This window comes from Hibiscus syriacus, unplaced genomic scaffold, assembly GCF_006381635.1.
Source record: "Hibiscus syriacus cultivar Baekdansim isolate YM2019G1 unplaced genomic scaffold, ASM638163v2 tig00015426_pilon, whole genome shotgun sequence".
Classification (NCBI taxonomy): Eukaryota; Viridiplantae; Streptophyta; class Magnoliopsida; order Malvales; family Malvaceae; genus Hibiscus; species Hibiscus syriacus.
The window spans coordinates 179254-199667 of record NW_024062362.1 but is presented as its reverse complement, the minus strand read 5'-3'; the positions used below and the strand labels follow the sequence as shown (position 1 = coordinate 199667).

At 37.1% G+C, this 20414-nt stretch overlaps 1 pseudogene; it reads right to left on the bottom strand.

Moving 5' to 3' along the window:
* Window positions 1–17661: 17661 nt before the first annotated feature.
* On the bottom strand, window positions 17662–20184 carry LOC120207838 (annotated as a pseudogene).
* Between the last annotated feature and the right edge of the window lie 230 nt (window positions 20185–20414).

Sequence of the window (20414 nt, the reverse complement as noted above, 5' to 3'; positions counted from 1 at the left end):
CTCCCTTCATAGCTGACGTTCTCTTCCTAACAGCAAGAGCAAATCATTATAGAGATTTGACACATAATGCATTGTATCTCTATATTTAAAAAGTTTTGGATGTAATTAACTTACTTCTCTTTGAAGAAAGCATTCTATGTGAGCGATCGTCTGACCATTACATTCTTTACAATAGTATACAATCCAGAATCATCTTCAACAAAAGAATCCGTCAGGGTTAGAGGATGACGATGATATTTGGATTTGACAGTATCCGGTATGGAACACATTTCAAATGAAAGTTGATATAACACCGTAGACAGAGATAAAAGGGCTCTCCTTTACAGATATTTTTACATTTATGACAAGCAAAATGTGTTTTCCATGTTGAATCGGAGGAATCTGCACCAAGCAACTGATAATCTGTACCGAAATAATAAAGGTCATCTAAGTGGGACTCACATTTCAAGGGTCTCTTTAAGGAATTAGAACATATAGAATGGAGGTCCAGTTGACAATCTTCACAACTATATGCAAAGCTATCTGATGATATGTCCATAGGGCAGGCATAACATTGTGGGTTTGAATGTTCCCTTGGTTGTTGGATAACCAACAAGTGTTTTAGATGAAATGGGACTTGAATCTTTTGTGGTAACCTAAGGCAAGACTCGTGAATAATAAAATCGCAAGACTCGGAGCAAAAATATGCTGGACCAGAGATTGGCAATTCACAAATTGAGCATTTTGCTTTTCTTATATGGTCATTACAGTAGCCAAGGACAAGCTTATGGTGGTGGCTGAAATGGTGCAACTCGGTTACTCTATCCATCTTTTTTTCATGTGAAACCCCAGTTTTATGAGATGTTAAAGCAGCGTATTTCACATCAAGCTTGAAATTGCACTGCTCAGACAAATATATGAAGCCACGACAAAAGTCTTTACACCCATCACATGTAATGAATCTATCTCTCCAGCTCTTAGGTGTGTATGTAAGGCGTAGGAGTGAAGTATTGAGGTAAAGAGGATGGGGAGAATGAAAAGGGTGTCGTATCTCGTACGGCAATTTAGTGCATTTTTCATGCAGGTAAACATCACCATATTCTTTACAGAAATAGCTTGCACCATTAAGTACCAGACGACAACCTTGAAATATATAGCTTGCACCATTAAGTACCAGACGATAATATTTTTCGCCTTTCAACTCCTCGGTTACCTCATACATTTTGTGTGGGTGGAAGGCAATACAATTGTGAAGTACCTCTGAAGTAAGCGAGAAGGTGAGGGTGGCAGGCAAGTTTTAGGGTGGGCAAGAGTTTAGCACAGCGAAGGTGAAAGTTGAAGCTGCACTTCTCGCACATATAATTAAGATCATCTTGATAAGAAATGCGTGATTTACAAGCATAGCAATCCTCGTGGGCATAGATTAAGCGAAGAGGGTGACCAGGATGAAAAGGATGAGCAAGTGTCCTTGCACACCTGATGAAGACAGAACTTGCATCCTATACAACCATAGCACTCTCCCGATAGATGTTTCTCACGCCAGAAACAATCCAAGTCTCGTACGTTTAATTATCTTCCTATATTTGAAGAAGCTAAGCTCGTGAAGGTGGCTGTAATGCTGGATTGTCTTTTTCTTCCCATCTTTAAACCTCAGCGGCTCTTCATCTTTAGGAAGCTTAGTACCCCTGGCCGAAGAAGCACAGGTGAAATCAAGTACGAAATCGCAGGAAACACAGCTGTATCTGTTGCATTCGCCAGCAGATATATACAAACATTTATCACAAATGAATGAATTATAAACTCATTCCTGTATGTTTTCTGCACATATTTCCCAGATTTTCCTCTCCAACAACCCTCCTTTCAACTCCGATCTACTCACCGTCTGACGTCCGATCGATGAACCGAAACTACCATCGTGTTCGTTGTCGACTGAGGAACAAAACCCCTCAAATCTTTCATCGTGAATCGTCGCCGTTCGTCGTTAATTTCAGTCGGAAGTACCGTTGGTAATAACTCGATTTTAGTTGTTTTTCATCGATTCACGATGATCGGGTCATCCGTTTAAGACACCTCCCGCACCATCGTGTTCGTTGCATCGTTTCGAGTTCGCCGGTGTCATCCTTGGTCTCCGTCTACGGCGGCGCGTGAGGAGGTGAAGCGGTCAAAATTTCTGATTTGTTGAAATCGAGCTCTCCGCCGTTCAAAATTGTGAACCGAGCTTTGTAAGTATCTCGAAATCGCTCAAAATAATTTTTAGAAATTTTTTCGGGAATTTAGCACTGTTCACGCGCCGCCACTACACGTGGGGAAGGGAAAAGTGACTGGTTTGACCTGTTTTGGAACTCTTTTGACCGGTTTGACCGGTCACAACCCGACCCGACCCGTTCACCCGACCCGGCCCGTTGACCCGACCCGTTGACCGTTGACCGGTATTGACCACTGTTGACCAAAGCTTTGACCGGGCATTAAACGACCTTTAACTTTGACCGAGTATACCTATCCTGACATTTTTCGACGTTCCAAATCCGATTCCGCAGTCCATTTTTCTAAATTCGAACCCAAAGGCCTCGAAATTGCCGGTCAAACCCGTTGACTTTGATTTTGACCGAAAATTCCAAATTTCCGAAAAGTCATATTTTATGCTTTCGACGTCCTGAATCCGAATCTGAAGTCCGTTTTGCCCAATTTTAACCCGGTAATATGTTTTTCACTGATTTATCACCCGATTCGATCCGTTTATCGTAATTAAGCTCCATTTTTTATATAATTTATGTTGTCATGTATCTGAGGAATTATTGGAAGTTTAATTGAAGATCAAAGGCGTTTGAATGGAATTTTTATGGTCGATCAGTATTGTACAAAAATCGAGGTAATACTTTACTACCTCTTTATGCTTTATAGAACATGTTGGTATTGGTAAATGCATGAATGAAAATATTTGGTCTCATATGTGTAATTAATGAAGTTCTACACTCGATCTGAATACGGTAAAAAGGTTCAGTAATTGATTATGGTTAAGATGACTTTTATAAGAAATTAAGGGATCGTTAGAATTAAATTACAAGTTATGTGCTTAGTGATAAAGTAATCAACCTGGATCTGTAACTTATAATTTATTTCATCAAAGGTTAAATGTTAAAGGTATTTGGATGAGAAATTATGAGAATACTCCGGTAGGGTAAAATTACGAAAATACCCTTGTGTTATAAAAAGACAAGATTGGAATATGGAAGTTGGATAAGAGGTTTTTACAGACATATTGATCTGATAAAAAAATATGAGAAAATCGCCTCAGTGACCAAAAAAAAGTTATAATATACGATTTTAACCAACTTTTTTTGGATTTGCCAAAATGACCAACAAAATCGCAACGCGAAATAAAAATCGCAACGCGATCCCCAGAATCGCAAATCAGTTTCCAAAATCGCAACGCGATTCTTGAAAATCGCAATGCGATAGTACAAATTCGCATTGCGATTTTCCAAAATCGCAACGCGAATATGAAAATCGCAACGCGAACACATAAATCGCAACGCGTATCCGTAAATCGCAACGTGTATCCGTAAATCGCAACGCGTATGGGTAAATCGCAATGCGTATCCGTATATCGCAACGCGTATCCGTAAATCGCAACGATAATCTGTAAATCGCAACGATAATCCGTAAATCGCAACGAGAATCTGTAAATCGCAACGATAATCCGTAAATCGCAACGAGAATCTGTAAATCACAACACTGAAATTTTGGGTATATAACACTGAAATCATAAACTAAATCCCTAAATCGCAACTCATTCCATCTCCATCTATCACTCTCTCCGGCGACATCCGTTCCTATATCCAACGACATCCTTCCCAATCCGGCAACAGGTTTTAGTTTCGCAGCTCGTCTGTTTAGTAAATTAATTTACAACCATGAAATCATCTAATGTTGATCATGTTTGGATAGATTTGTGTTTTGGAGGGTCATGGGATAATGTTCATGGTGTTTTACAATATATGCCTTTACCCATGAATCTTCAACTAAAATTGTCTTTACAAAGTTAACTTATGAAACTCTAATGCTACGTGTTTCAAATAAATTGAATTTAGAGCCCCTAAGTGGATTTAGGCTATCTTATCAGAGAAATGGTAAAGTTTATTTGTTAACCGACAATGAAGATGTTGAACGATTCATTGCTTACATTAGTGTTTCACAAGATGATGTTACATTGTATGTTGTTGAACCTAGAAGTAGTATTGTTGGGTCAGTAGCGGGTAGTAATCAACTAAGTTTTTCTCAAAACCCACAACCTTTCTCTAATCCAAATCCCAATCAACTTTCAGCACCAAATTCCGGTTTTCGTATTGACCAGTTAGACGATGATGAGCCAACAGAAAAAATTGTGAGTACTAGTCAGTATTCGAAATTTGGTCTTGGTCAATATCCGGACTTTGATATTGGTCAATACACGGATTTTGATGATGTTTCAGAAGAAGAAACAGACCATGTGTGTAATGATTTTAATATTGGTCAATACCCGAATTTTGATGATGAAACACCCGTTGCCGAGGAAGATGTTGTTGATGATAATGAGGAGGAAGTTACGACTGTGAATGAACATGTTGAACATCCATTCTGTAATTCATATAATCCTGAAGAAGAAAAAGAAGAAGAAAAAGTCCCCGAAGAAAAGAAAATGCCACGAGAGTATAACTGGAATATGCCAGAATTACTTCAGTTACCGGAAGAAGAGTTGGCAAAGAAAGCAGTTGATTGTTACAAAAAAGTTATTCGTGTCAAGAAAGATGATTGTTTTGATACAAAGGAAGACTTGAAGATAGCTTTGTATACGAAATGTGTGGAAGATGGCTATCAACTAAAAGTTAACAAATCAAGCAAAGATCGTTTCGAAACAAGGTGTATGATTGACAAAAACTGTACGTGGCGTATGATTGCAAAGAGAATAAAAGATTGCAAAATGTTTCAAGTTAGGACTTTTATTGATAAACATACATGTTCAAGAACCCAAGTTTTTCCTCACCATAGACAGGCAAACAAAAAGGTGTTGGGTGGTTTTCTGGCTGAGTTAATGTTTTTGAATGGCAGGGTATATCGGGGACATGAAATTATGACTGACATGAATGCTCGGTTCAAGATTAGTATATCATATTCTCAAGCTTGGAGAGCCAAATGTTATGCCTTGGAATTGTTGAGGGGGTCGCCAGAAGCATCGTTTGCCCAACTTCCGGCTTATTGTCACAATTTAAAGCTGAAAAATCCTGGGTCGGTAACTCATATCAAAACAGATAGAGATGGACGCTTTGAGTTGCTGTTTATCGCCATTGGTGCTACGGTTAGTAAATCAATATAATTTTGTTGACTCATTTTTGTTAGTTACATGCATTTCACATTTAAATGATTATATTTCTTGTGTATATTATTTTGTAGATTCGTTCGTTTATTACTTGCATGCGCCCAGTTATTATAGTTGACGGAGCACATTTGAAAGGTCGATACCTTGGAGTAAACTTATTAGCAGTAGCCATGGATGCTAACAATGGGATATTGCCAATAGCTTACGGGGTTGGCAAATCTGAAACCTCTGATTCATGGACATGGTTTATGGGGCATCTTAGGGATTGCATAGGTCCTATTAGCAATCTGACAATCATATCCGATAGGGCAAACTCAATTGACAACGCTGTTAGAAGGTGTTTCCCAGATGCTTTTCATGGACTTTGTGGTGTTCATTTGTATAGAAATCTAAAATCAAGGTCTGCTGGTATAAAAAAGCACAAATGGACATACTGGAAGGCTGTAAAAGCTTATCGGGAAGTGGATTTCAATAAGCATATAAATTGTTTAAGACGTGTTTTGCCTCAGTGTGCTCAAACACTAGAAGATGTCGGGTTTGAAAGATGGTCAAGAGTACATCAACTTGGAGCAAGATATGGTTTCATGACGTCTAATAGTGCAGAATCAATCAACGCTCTAAGTCGTCATTCCCGGAAATTACCCATTACTATGTTAATGGAGTTTTTTCGAGCCTCTATTCAACAGTGGTACTACAAGAAAAGAAACCATGCAGGTATTATTTCTTTGAATTCGTAACTTATCATATTTATATATTTTACTAAGTATTGTTTATTTAAATTTACAGGAACATTGGAACATCGTGTTACACCATGGACTGAAAAAAAGATAACGAAACGTGTTGTGAAGTCAACGTCATGGAGAGTTGAACCATGTTCAAACACTTTGTTTCAAGTACTGGATAATAACTTAAATGGGCTAGTCGATCTAAATGCAAAGACGTGTAGTTGTATGAAATGGCAAACATCTGGTTATCCGTGTGGCCATGTTATAAAAGTTGCTCTTCATTTAAACCAAGATGATTCAAGCGCATACGCTATGGATTGCTACACTACAGAAGTTTATCGACAGACTTATGCCGATATTGTCTACCATATTCCACATCCTTCTGAGTGGGACATACTAGATGACTTACAAACAGTTTTGCCACCAGCCATGGACAGAAGGCTACCTGGCCGACCAAAAAGTCACGATCGTATACCGTCTAAGGGTGAAGAGAAGAAGAGATCGACATGTAGTCGGTGCAAGGAAAGTGGTCATACAAGGTTGACATGTGGATCACCAGTGCCATCAAAATCATCTTTTCCTCTACCAAAATATGGATCCTCATCAAAATCCAAAGCTCATATGGTGTCAAGAAAAAGGCAACCATCTTTAAAATCCCAATCACAATTGGCTTCATCTTTTGGGACTGTTAACTTAGGTGATTTTTAAATGCAAACGTTGTATTATGTGGATTTTATGTGTGAACTTTTAACATTTTCAGTTGAATTAATGACTCAGGCCAACCATTTTGACTTAACCAACTCTTGTTATTCAGTTGTTATCACTATTAGGCATGCATTTGACTATCGCAACACGGAAATTACAATCGCAACGAGAGAATCGCAATGCGAAATGAATTTCGCATTGCGATTCTCTCGTTGCGATTTTCATTTCCGCATTGCGATTTTCATTTCGCATTGCGATTCTCTCGTTGCGATTTTCATTTCGCATTGAGATTTTCATTTCGCATTGCGATAGTCAATTTTGCCTTCAACATAATGCAGATTGAAATCAACAAAATCAACCATTACATTTCAATCAATTAAACAAGCACAAATAAGAATTATATTCGCATCAATTACACAAATCAACTTTTACAAATCATCTTTTACAAATCAATTAAACAATCAAAAAATAAGCAATAATTCTTATTTCCGATCATCTACTATTGAATCAACTTTTACAAATCAATTAAACAATAAAAAAACAATCAATTAAACTATTGAATCAACTTTTGCAGCCATACATCATTTTCACGCAGTTCACTTCTGAGATTAACCTGCAGAAACCAAACATTTGCTCAAACAACACTTTCTACACATCTAAAACCTACAAACAGCAAATTATTGAATTCTAGGTACTTAACCAAACATTTTCAAACCAAAAGTATATAAACTTACCAATTGTTTATGGACATTTTTATAACGCGGATGCAGGTAGGCAGCGTCTCGTATATATCGATTTAGCCATATAATGCCGAAACCACAAGCCTACTGCAGCTCTATCTCTATCGGTGGGAGGTAGATACTTGATGCTTCCCGTCGTCAAACGCTCCAACGCCAAGCATACGAGAGGACCACAATCTCCTCTGGCTCCGCTCGTTTGTTGTGGCGCGGTCTCGTCTCTAATAACTGTAATATTGAGCTTCTTTGGCTTCTTGTTTCCAGAACGAGTCCAATAATTGATCGCATCCAAGAATTTAGCCAAATGAGAGCTCCATCCCTTAATAACATCTCTTAAATCAGCCAATGATATGTAATTTATCATGCTGTCATACACTATTGTCTTAAGGGATGGGAGCTGAAGCTCGACGAGAATCCAATGTTTACGTTCCAAAACAGGGATAAACACCTGCAATCATAAGTAATAATTCATTCATTTGCGCACTTATTTCATAAAACCTTTAAACTCAATCTAAAATAAATACTAACCTTATCGACCTCCCACCATGCAGGATAAAGTTTAGTTTGTCCATTGCCCAAATCAAATGATTCATTTCGTGCATTCTTCAAGTGAACGGCGTGAAAAGACGTCGGCATAATTGTATATCGTATATTTTTATTTTTCTTAAGTTTTCTTATTATTAGAAGACGTGTCACCCACGCATCGATATGCTGTTTTACAAAAAAAGACAAATATTAGTGACTTACATAAATTTAAAAAAAAATTAATCAAATTGAAATATAAGAAAAATATAAGACTTACCCCCCCATCGAAATAGCCATTGTCTTCGACCCCTAATAATACGCCCCACCAAGACCGATCAAGCAACAAATAGATATCATCGGTGAGCTTGCATATGTCAGTGAAACACCCCTGGCTCCGCTCATGTAGATAAAAATCAACAGCGGTCTTAGCCCAAAGGGTGTTATCCAGAATTGTGTCCGGTAGTTGTTCCCTCTCCTCTTCAGATACCGGTATGGTACTGGCCGGTAACTCATACAAGAGCCAACTTGAATCCATCATGTCCGGCACGTCAGAGGGTTTCTCAAGAAGCCTACATATGACGCCATGTGAATCGGGCTCTTGAATGGTGGGAGGGACCTCTTCAATGATGACAGTGGCCTCTTGAACGGTGGGAGGGGACTCTCGAGGAATGATAGGGGGGCCTCTTCAACGATAGGAGTGGACTCTTGAGGGATGACAGGCGAGTCGGGCTTCTTCTTGCGGTGTCTTCGCACTATTGGGGTGTACGGAGACTTAATAGCACGTGCACGCTGTCTGATGCGTGAACTCCGTCGTGCAAGCATAACCCGACGTAAAGCATCCACTCTATCGGGCCGCTAAATAATTAAATACAAAAATCAGTAAATAAACAGACATGATATTTAAACAGTGAAAACAAAGACAAATATGTTTCAAACTTGCATTGTATTCACCCAAGTCATTATTCTATCATAGTTCACAAAATGCATCAGATAACAAAGAAAAATATGTTTCAAACTAATACCCTGAAGTTAGTATTTGTCTTTGTTTTGTCTTTTGGTTGAAAGTAAATTTATCCATTCAAGTTTCAATTTGCAGAAGAAGAAATAGTTTACTTTCGCAACACGAAACTTAAAATCGCAACGCGAAACCAAAATCGCAACGCGAAATGAAAATCGCAACGACAGAATCGCAATGCGAAATGAAAATCGCAACGATTTTTTCGTTGCGAAATTCACCCAATGTTGCGATTCTTTCGTTGCGATTTTCATTTCGCGTTGCGATTCTGTCGTTGCGATTTTCATTTCGCGTTGCGATTTTGGTTTCGCGTTGCGATTTTAAGTTTCGTGTTGCGAAAGTAAACTATTTCTTCTTCTGCAAATTGAAACTTGAATGGATAAATTTACTTTCAACCAAAAGACAAAACAAAGACAAATACTATTTCACAGTGTTAAAGAATACACAGTTTAGCAGAATTGGCAGCAACCGAACAAATTTACTTTCAACCAAAAGACAAAACAAAGACAAATACTATTTCACAGTGTTATAGAATACACAGTTTAGCAGAATTGGCAGCAACCGAACAAATTTACTTTCAACCAAAAGACAAAACAAAGACAAATACTATTTCACAGTGTTAAAGAATACACAGTTTAGCAGAATTGGCAGCAACCGAACAAATTTACTTTCAACCAAAAGACAAAACAAAGACAAATACTATTTCACAGTGTTAAAGAATACACAGTTTAGCAGAATTGGCAGCAACCGAATAAATTTACTAAGCAATCTAAGTGAAATGGCTAATCTAAGTGAAATTACGAGTAAATTTATCATTAAGTTAAATATGGAAAATCTTAAACTTACCTCGTTGCGTAGAGTATGAACCTCATTCTGCAACGATACTATCATCTCACGTAGAGCGGCAACCTCACCACGTAAAGTTGACACCTCCACACGCCATGCACCATCGTTATCGCGTAGAGTACCGATCTCCTCACGCAAGGCATTGACCTCATCACGTAACTCCCTTGACTCATCCCGTTGAGGTGGAGGTGGAGAACAGGGAGATAGGAGTCGTGGCATCTTTGCCGGTCGCCTATCATGAGGTGATGGTGGAGAAGAGGCTCGATGATGTGACGGGATAGGTGATGGCTCTCGTTCTAGAGGTGTATAGTCGGGTCGATCGGGTGATGGCTCTAGGTGAGGTGATGGCTCTCGAATTAGAGGAAGTGGATGCTGCTCATCATCCGTGCCATCAAAAAAATTCTGACTAGCTTGCCACCAATCAGTGGCAAGCTCTTCCTCCGTGGGTGTCAGTCTTTGTAATGGAATGTTAGCCTCCTAAAATATAAAAACTCAAACAAAGTTAAACGTCTACTATTAATAACTTGTTTATATATTATATGAAAGTATTTGTGTTAACTTACATTATTTATTGTGGCATATGGTATTAAGTCTTCCCAATCCAACAGAGTTTTCCTCTTCCAGGAAATAGCCCTGGGAATATCATTTGACGTTTTTATTGCATATGTACGCATGCTGGGGAAAGCCTCGAATATCCAAATCTACAAACAATATAATAACAAAATTAGTAATTGTTAAATAATTAATTATAATTTTAGAAACATTATATAGAAATTCTTACCTTAAAGGCCCAAACAAAGCCTGACAAAGTGTATTTGGACCCATCGCCCCGCAAACTTTTGCGGTCATCAAAGGCAGACGACAACTTAGTCCAGGTAGCTTTCCATATATACGAACCCCACGGAAACAGATTCCATGCATTCAGGTCCTCTACCAATATTATTAGCTCCCGATGAATAGGTTGTCTGGCCTCTCTGCCTAAAAAGCTGGCATACACAAGTAGTAGAAGGCATACTCGGACAACATCGACGTCATCCATCCGAGTGAAACCAGCTTTCTTATTAAACAATTTCTTCAGGTCGTCGACATGTAGGTTCGGCTTCTCCATTGACTCATCCGGAAAAACCCGGGATAACCATGATGGGCGGGCGATATGACGAGTGTACCGGCCTACATCATCGTGTCCGAATCGTAGACCAGTGATTAAGCAGAACTCCTTCCGCCCAAAACAAGTATACGCTGGTGGAAAATGAAACCATATCTCTTCCTCACCACGTTGTATACTGTCGGGTAGATTTGATGTCATGGTCTGAAGCCACAAATGGGTCAAATTAGCATCTCCACCCGGATGCTGTACTCTCAGCCATGGCCCGAAGCAGGTTTCCTCAAACAATTGTCTTTGAGCAGGTGAAAGCTTCTTTGCAATTGTAGTGGCCAGGCTGACTTTATTTTTCAAGGTCAATTGAGCCGAAAAAAATTTCTACAAAAACAATAAACATACCAAGTTAGATATACCAAAAACTACACTGTGAAGATATACCAAAAACAATAAACATAAAAAGTAGTAGTTTATTCTTGAAACTAAAATTTGCAACACTGTTTTGTCTTTTGGTTGAAATGAAAATCGCAACGAGAGAATCGCAACGCGAGATGACAATCGCAACGAGAGAATCGCAACGCGAAATGAAAATCGCAACGAGAGAATCGCAACGCGAAATGAAAATCGCAATGCGATTTTGGTTTCGCGTTGCGATTCTCTCGTTGCGATTTTCATTTCGCGTTGCGATTCTCTCGTTGCGCTTTTCATTTCTCTCGTTGCGACAGTCATTCTCTCGTTGCGATTTTCATTTATCTCGTTGCGACTCTTCTGCAAATTGAAACTTGAATGGATTGCATTACTTCAACCAAAAGACAGAACAAAGATAAAGACAAATACTAACTTGAAAATCGGAACGAGAGAATAGCAACGCGAAATGAAAATCGCAACGACAGAATCGTAACGCGAAATGAAATCTAAGTGAAATGGTTAATCTATTATTGAAATGACCAGTAAACTTATCATCAGTTTCAATATGAAAAACCTACAATAATGCAAACATTTCAAAATAAAAATAATTAAAAAAACTAACCCTCGGAGGTTGATTTTCCATTTCTGAATATTGTGAGGGATTTCTGACCGTGAATGGTTGTGAGGGATTTCGCCGGAGATGGGGACGGATTTCTTCGCCGTAGAGAGTGAGAGATGGAGATGGGACTGAGTTGTGATTTTAGGTTTTAGGTTATGAGTTGCGATTACGGGATTTTGTCTTAATATTCTTTTTGTAATTTGAAAATAAAATACGCGTAGCGATTATAATGGCGCTTTAAATATCGCGTTGCGATTTACGGATACGCGTTGCGATTTTATGTATTATCGTTGCGATTTACGGATACGCGTTGCGATATACGGATACGCATTGCGATTTACCCATACGCGTTGCGATTTACGGATACACGTTGCGATTTACGGATACGCGTTGCGATTTATGTGTTCGCGTTGCGATTTTCATATTCGCGTTGCGATTTTGGAAAATTGCAATGCGAATTTGTACTATCGCATTGCGATTTTCAAGAATCGCGTTGCGATTTTGGAAACTGATTTGCGATTCTGGGGATCGCGTTGCGATTTTTATTTCGCGTTGCGATTTTGTTGGTCATTTTGGCAAATCCAAAAAAAGTTGGTTAAAATCGTATATTATAACTTTTTTTTGGTCACTGAGGCGATTTTCTCAAAAAATATTGATGTGCATAAGAAATGTTAGTTTTACTTTGATATTTTGGATAACCGGTTTTTAACCCTAGAGGGTTTGTGCAAGATATTAGAATTCTATTAAGGAATTATTTCAAGATAAGAGAATGTCCGGGAAAGCAATTGATCATAGGATCTCTAAATTAAAATTATTTTCGTTAAGAGCTAATATCGAAATTATCTGGTTAAGAAATTACAGAAATACCCTTGAGAGGTAAAATAGTCCTAGTTAACGCTGAATGAGAAAATACTTTGAGGATTCGTACTTAGCTCGATTAAGTACGTATTTGATTGTTAAGATCCTGACTTAGTTCAGGAAAATTCCTGATTTTCCATTTGTAAAATCTGAGAAGACACTTGACCCGAAAATATTCGAATAATGAGTAAATACTTGAAGAGTAATTTATCGGGGGTATTATGCTGTCATAATTGTTCGAAAGGACTGAAATAAATGAAAAGATTGAATTTAATAGTAAGATCGGACGGAATGAAAGGATTGAAATACACTGAATCTGTAAAATGACCAAAATACCCCTGTAATGTAAATGACTCAAGAATATTACCAAGCTCAGGAATGATTGAATATCCTCGAGCTCTGAAATGAATGGAATAAAACTGAACATCAAAATTACCAAAATACCCTAATGGCCTAAATTAAGTAAATGTCTTGGATTAATTAAGGAATCCAAGTAAGCATAAGTATTGGACTACCTTTAAAGGTAATGGAAAACAGTTTAAGTGAATAGATCAACCCTAAATCTATGTCAATACCTGAATGGCATAGATATTACTGGAACATGTGTTCGTCTTCTCAAGTTTGGCTCGATGATAAATTTTGGAAGTATTCAGCTCAGCTCAGCTCTAGATCGTATTCAGTACTAAGAATTGGACGTTTGTTCGACAAATCAACCACAAGGACCAAATTGAATGGAATGGAAGTACAACATGTATATGAAATTCAGGAACATTTGAATTACTCTGGAAAATCCTGAAGTAACTGGAATGGACATGACTGCTAAATGAACTAGGTAACCTCAATGACTGAGGATTTAATAAGTGATTTGGATAAGTCTGGAAACTCTGATGAGTTTACGTATTGTACAATTATAATGGGTTATGAACAAATTAATCAAGCACGTCATCATTTCATGATATTGTGGAAGCGTGGAAATGAAATAAAGACATTGGAAGATTTATTCAGCGATGATTCCGAAAATGGTCTACGGACAAGAATTTGTGGTATTAAAGAGTAAATACCCTAGAAGGAAAATGAATTGACCAGTTGACATGGATATAAAAGATTTTGAATACCCTTCTGATTACGTACAACTTCTGAAAACTGTCCGAATAAGATAATATCCTGATAATTCACATTCTGAATAACTGATGATTTTTTCAGTTAATGAACTCTTCCAATAGTGATTCTAAATTCCAACATTCTATCGACATACTGAAGAACTGTGTTTCTCTGCCTGATACAATACCTATAAACTCTGGTGTGTTCCCTAATTACATGAATATTTTATCTGATTTCAAATTTGAATTCTGTTATGATACCTGACCTGGATTCTGATATGATATTGACATGGATTCTGATCTGATACATGACTTGGATTCTGATATGATACTTGACTTGAATTATGTTTTGATTTTTGATATATCCGTTTACGGACGGAACATGTTTTATTGGGGGGTATTGTTGGAGGAAGATTACTTGGAGGTTCCTCGGCTGTGTGCTCAGGGCCTTACTTACCGGTTCCTCGGCTGTGTGCTCAAGGCCTTACTGGACGTGACGGGGTTGTATGGTTCTGGGGAACCTACACATTTTGTTCATGACGGATGGGGGTATATATATATGTTTTAAATAGATCTGAAAAGTTACATGGTTTTTGGGAACACACTAGAAAACCTATTCTGATCTCTTGAACTCAGTCATCCGAAATATTTCTCTGAACTGAAAGCTCATTGTCCGTTACTACCTGAAATATTAGTAGGATATCTGCTCAGCATAAAAATCTGTAAATGATCGGAAACAATAAAGAAATATATATTTATCTGTATCTGCACGTTCATCAGCATCATCTGGTAGTTCTGTATTACTGAACTTTCCAAAGCTCACTCTATTACTCACCTTTTCAGGTTAAAAGAATTGTACCAGTGCATCTATCGACTTCAGTAAGGGAGTTCGTCCGGCGTTGTTGTAGAGTATGGTACATGTGATTAGGGGGCATATAATTGTATTTTGATTTATATACGAGTTTGGAAATCTGTTTTATTTTTAAATAGTGAAAACTGATTTTTATAAGTTTACATGTTTTGATAAAAAGTTTTAAATTTTTCGCTATTTTTATAGTGGGTCGCTCCGGTGGCCCTAATGTGACTTCCCGGATCGGATCGGGCTAACCGCATCGGTCTGGGGGTTACAATCGCAGCCTTGACAAGAAAAGGCACCATCAGAAACCGAGATCTTCCCTCCACATCCTTGACAACATTTCCCTTCAACCTTCTAAACATATCTATAGGAAGAAGAGCGACCGAATTCGCTGCAAGGTTGGTTACCCATATCAAAGAAGATAGCAGAAGAAATTGGTGTAAAAACAAAGAGCTTGAAAGAAAGATGGAACAATTAATTGGGGATGGCAATTCTGTTATGTGAGTAAAAAGACATACATACATGTTGCCACCTAAACTACACTTTAGAATGATTCATTTAAAAATCTTCGGAGCTATAAATTACTATCTTTCTGTATTTTGTTGAAAACTCTTACGGTTTAATCGATAAAATTTGAAAGAAAAAAAAGAAAGAAGTGTTGTTATCAAATTAGAAAGAGACATTTAAAAATCTTGAGAGATTGGTTACTTATCTTATAAAAATTCCAAACAGAATATGAGAGAATAAGAGAATTTTAGGATAAAAATGATAATTTGAAAGAAAAATAAAATGATTTGGGGTTTTTGGAATGCTTAGTGGGATGAATGAGATTAATTTATTTTTTTCATCACTTTTTCTAATTTTTGTGGGGTTAAAATTAAAAAGTTAGAACAATGGGATGACAATAACGGTGTCAACCATGAAATTTTATTTGTGTCAATTTCATACGGAAAGTTTATGTTATTAATATATGTACTCATCTTAAAAAATATTTATAGATCCGTCACTAGACTATAGTAAAGACTATCCTGGTATGTGAGGGAAAACACATACATGTAGGGATGGACCGACGGGGTGTTGGGGGTTCGGTCGCACCCCTAGCATTTTTATATTCTCTTATATTTTAGATGGTTATAATTTCGCACCTCCTAAAATTTTATAATTCTACAACCCTAAAATTTTTAATATAAATTCTTAAGATCGTAACCCCTGGCAAATTATGTGTTTGTCCCTGCATTCACATTGGCACCTAAAGTATACTTCAAAATAATTCATTTCTTCAATAAAGTACATGTGCATAAGTTGTGTAAATGCAACAACTTCCAATTCAAAACTTGAAGAATAATTCATGTTGAATTATAAACAATTGTGGACCAAAAAAGCAGGGAGAGGTAGGGTCAAACCTGATCAAATGGAGGTTGGGGCTTGCCCCGACAAAAGTTTTAACATGGTCCATGTGGCAATTCTTAGTACAAAACGTTTAACGTGCTCATTCAAATGAGCCAATAAAGTAAGCAAAGCACCATGTCCAAATATAACATCACGACTTACAGGAGAATCACTAACAACATTTCCTAATGCTCAGATTGACTGAATTCCAAAAACACAAAAGAGCATATATATGATTCGGACCAGCTTTTTCTAAGTAAGATTAAAAAACTACAATCAATTCATTTCATATGCATTCCTGCTCGCAAACATCATCACTTGGGGAACCAAATAACTTGTTGAATATTGGAACAGCCCCATGATCAATTACCACCTTCATGTTCTCAGATGTCCCAAAAGCAATATTTGTGAGTACCAAGGCTGCCTCAAACTAAATGATTATTAAATTAGCAACAATCTTAAATTGATTATTACATAATGTAGAAGCTTTGCTGATAGGAAAGCCAACCTGAAGCTCAGAGAAATCTTCCCTCTCAAGGAACTCAACAAAGCGAGGAATCACTTCTGCTTGTATCACTTAGTAAATAGATGGACTTTTTTCTATGATAAATAACACATTGAATTGAAGTAAAATGTTTTCCACTTAGAAGGGTTCAAAGGAGGACTGCCATCAGAATCCGAGGAGTGATATATCAAATGATTAGATGATGCTTCCATAGAGGCTCAAGTTTTGCCCTCAAGACTGATTTCTCCCCTTTTATTTTTTTATTAATATGGGTAAGTATAAGATAATATTATATATGTTCAAAAACAACTTTCAAAATTATTTGACATTAAATGCTTATACCCCTGGTATTAATGGTTCTTGAACCTGAAACCTTTTACTACCGAGATCACTTGGTTTTGAATGTGATTTCCTTTGGACATTTTAATCCTACCAGGTACCTTGTATCATCTTAAGTTGACGTTTTTTTCTATTGGTCTTCAATGTGAAAATGGGAATCAAATTTCAAGGATTTGCATCCAATAGCAACAACTAAATTCTCAAATTTAACACATTCAAGTAGTTTACAAGCCATGAAGCATTGGAAATCACTGAAAAACCATGGCAATCTTGATTGATCATGGTTCATGCCATTGCCATGTAGTTTCCACAAAGAATGGAGACTGATAATATGTAGAGTACAATGTCCAACCTTTAGGGTTGTTCACTTTTTGGTTTTAACCGAATTAACTGAACCGAGATTTAGTTCAATTAATCGGTCAATTAATTTGATGTTCAGTTAATGGTTAAAAAAAGTTTCAAAGTTCGGTTGACGGTTTGAACACCCCCGCCAACCTTAATGGCAGCCCTAGCAAAAACAGCGGCGAAAAGCAACTATATTCTCCTCAACAGCACATGAATAATTTACATCCTTGCACCAATTCCATGTCAAAGCTACAATCAATCAAAAGTCTACACAAAAAAAAGTACAGCTCTTCAAAAGAAGACCACCGTGTTCCGGTAGTTTTTAACCTTAGGCTTCGAGGCTTTAGGGAGGTGCCGCTCGGCAGTAAATCATTTGTTCTTCTTTACTGGATGGAATGCCAAGTTTACAAAATCAGGAATCCTGCTGCCTGTATATCGTAATTCCCTGTTGTCTGAAGTATCGACGATCCTCTTCATCCACCAGAACAAGATTCAAGTAATATTTCACAATGGATTTGTTGTTAATGTTGTGATATGTTGGAGTCAGTAAAACATATGGACTAAGAAACAGCCTAATTGGAACTGATTCACCTACAATACCAAGCACGTGATTTCGAGCATTACGCTTTAGAAAACTGATATGTATTATCAGTAACAATTAAAATATTTGGTGCATCAAAACTAAATGACTGCCAAAATCAACTTCCTTTCATAAAAATAAACTCAAATCAGGTCTCAGAATATCAATAAATCTTAAGTTACGAGCAAACCTCGGACTGGAGCACCATCCATTAACTCAAACTTAGCTAGAGTCTCTGACTCAACATGGGTATTTGCTCCTGATCCTGTTGACTCTCGACGCCTTATGTAAAGATCCATATTCTTAATCTTGATTCTCACAAGAAGAAAATATATCTTCCCAATAATAACATCTTTCATGTGATACCTGAGCAATTCGGATTCCAAGTCTCTAAGTCAAAACCTACATGACAGAAAGTAGCTGGGAAAATCACTACTTATAATTGTGTGAGCTAGCAAGCTTAAATCCTAAACTTGCACAAACCTAAGCGGCTAAGCCAACCTATGATGGCAGGTTTAAGCAAGATCCGTAGATGTTCAACTTATTTTCTTTTATCGTACTCAAACTCAATGTGCAGGCAATCTTCAATTCCAACTTCCATCTGCAGATGGGATTGATAGTTGTTAAAATTAAATATTACAAATGAATATGTGATGAGCAGCTCATTACAAACAGAAAAATGAGCAATGTAATGCTCATAAGAATCAGTTCGGGTAGCAATGAAATCACAGAGCAATCACCATATTAATATTAACACAAGGGCACCCACCTTGATGCTATTATTGATTGATGGAGGTGGAGAATAATTGTGAACCTTATACACATAAACCAAGTAAAAGATAAGTTGCTACAGCCACAACAATTTCAGAAGGCACTGAATCCTGTATAAGTGTATGCAATGATCAATATAGTAAATGACTTTAAACTCTAATGAAAGGCCAAATAGATTGATGCTAGCTTTCTCGTATATGTGTATAAAATATAAGAACATGGGGGAAAGCACTCTTTACAGAAAGGCAGAATTCAAGTTCTGCCTTTAGTGGTACACATTATATATGCTAAACTGCACAATGCAGCCAGTGCATACGAGAGTGAGGTGCCATAGTATGCAAGAAAAAGAGAGATGAAAAGAAGAGGACAAAAAATTGAAAAGAATAAAAGTGGATGTAAATAAAAATGTGTACCATAAAGTCCACGTATTCCACTATGCTTCCACCATAATTACGACTAACTGTCACTTTCAGGACATGTCTGAGAAAAGCAAAAATCAAAATATTAGTTACAAAATGGGTTATCACAATATAGCCTCAAATCATCAATCTCAGCCATGGACCAACAAAACTAATGCATTTCAGAAGTACACAAGTAGCATCTTTTAATAATACATAAATAAATGATTTCTGAGATTTATTAAGGAATTTACTAAATCATGATAATCTACTGATTTATAAGCCTTAACAACACTTGGACAACAAACTTCTAATGATCTAGGAAATACTCCATTCAAATTTCAAACTGACCAACAATATGTGAATAAAATTTTATCTTTTAAAGAATTTATGCAGTAGGTACTGCATTCCATACCTGAGCCACATATTTGCACCATTATAAGTTTCATATGGCATTTTGACTGTAGAGAATTCAAATGGGTACGTTTTTCTTTCATGTATATCCCCAGGAACATCCAATTCACGTACTGTAAATAACAATAATATAAATATGGTGAACAATACGAACATCCACAAAAATTAGTATAAACCAGTTTTTTTTGTGCAAATCATTTAGCCTCTAAAAGAGAAAATGAGGGTATGAATGGTCATAAATGGCAAAGCTAACTCGTAGTCATAAGTTCCTATGTTTACCAGCAAGGAAAATATGCCACGTGCATTGAGTGAAAATTAATCACTGAAGTTTACTTAAAAGAACATCTAGGCAAAGCAAACAGAGTAAAGTCAGAATGTACGCACCAAGGGAGGTAAAATCATAAAAGTTGCCCCTGTCAAAATACATCTCTGAAGAGGGGGGAAAAAAGGTTAAGCATTAACTTCATTTCAACAACAAATACGAATACACTTATATGTTCAATCTTATTCAGTTACCATGTCAGAATAATATCTAAAGCTTGGACTGAATCACTGATCAAAGAGAAAGGGCAAACCTATTTGACCAAGGAGCTCAATTTTGACACCAAAATGTTAAATTTTCTTTCCTTGAAGTGGTTCTAAGGAATTCTAAAGGCAGCAGAAAATAGAAAGTTCTTCAAAAGTTAAATGCAACACCAAAGCTATGAATATAAGACTTCAATGACCTGATCCTAATCTGTTAAAATCTTTTAAAAGCGAATAAGCGAGTAAATAACTTCCCAGCAATATTTTCTTTACTTTGGAAAAGTGGAACCATAACCGTTCTGCCATTTTCCTTTTCAATC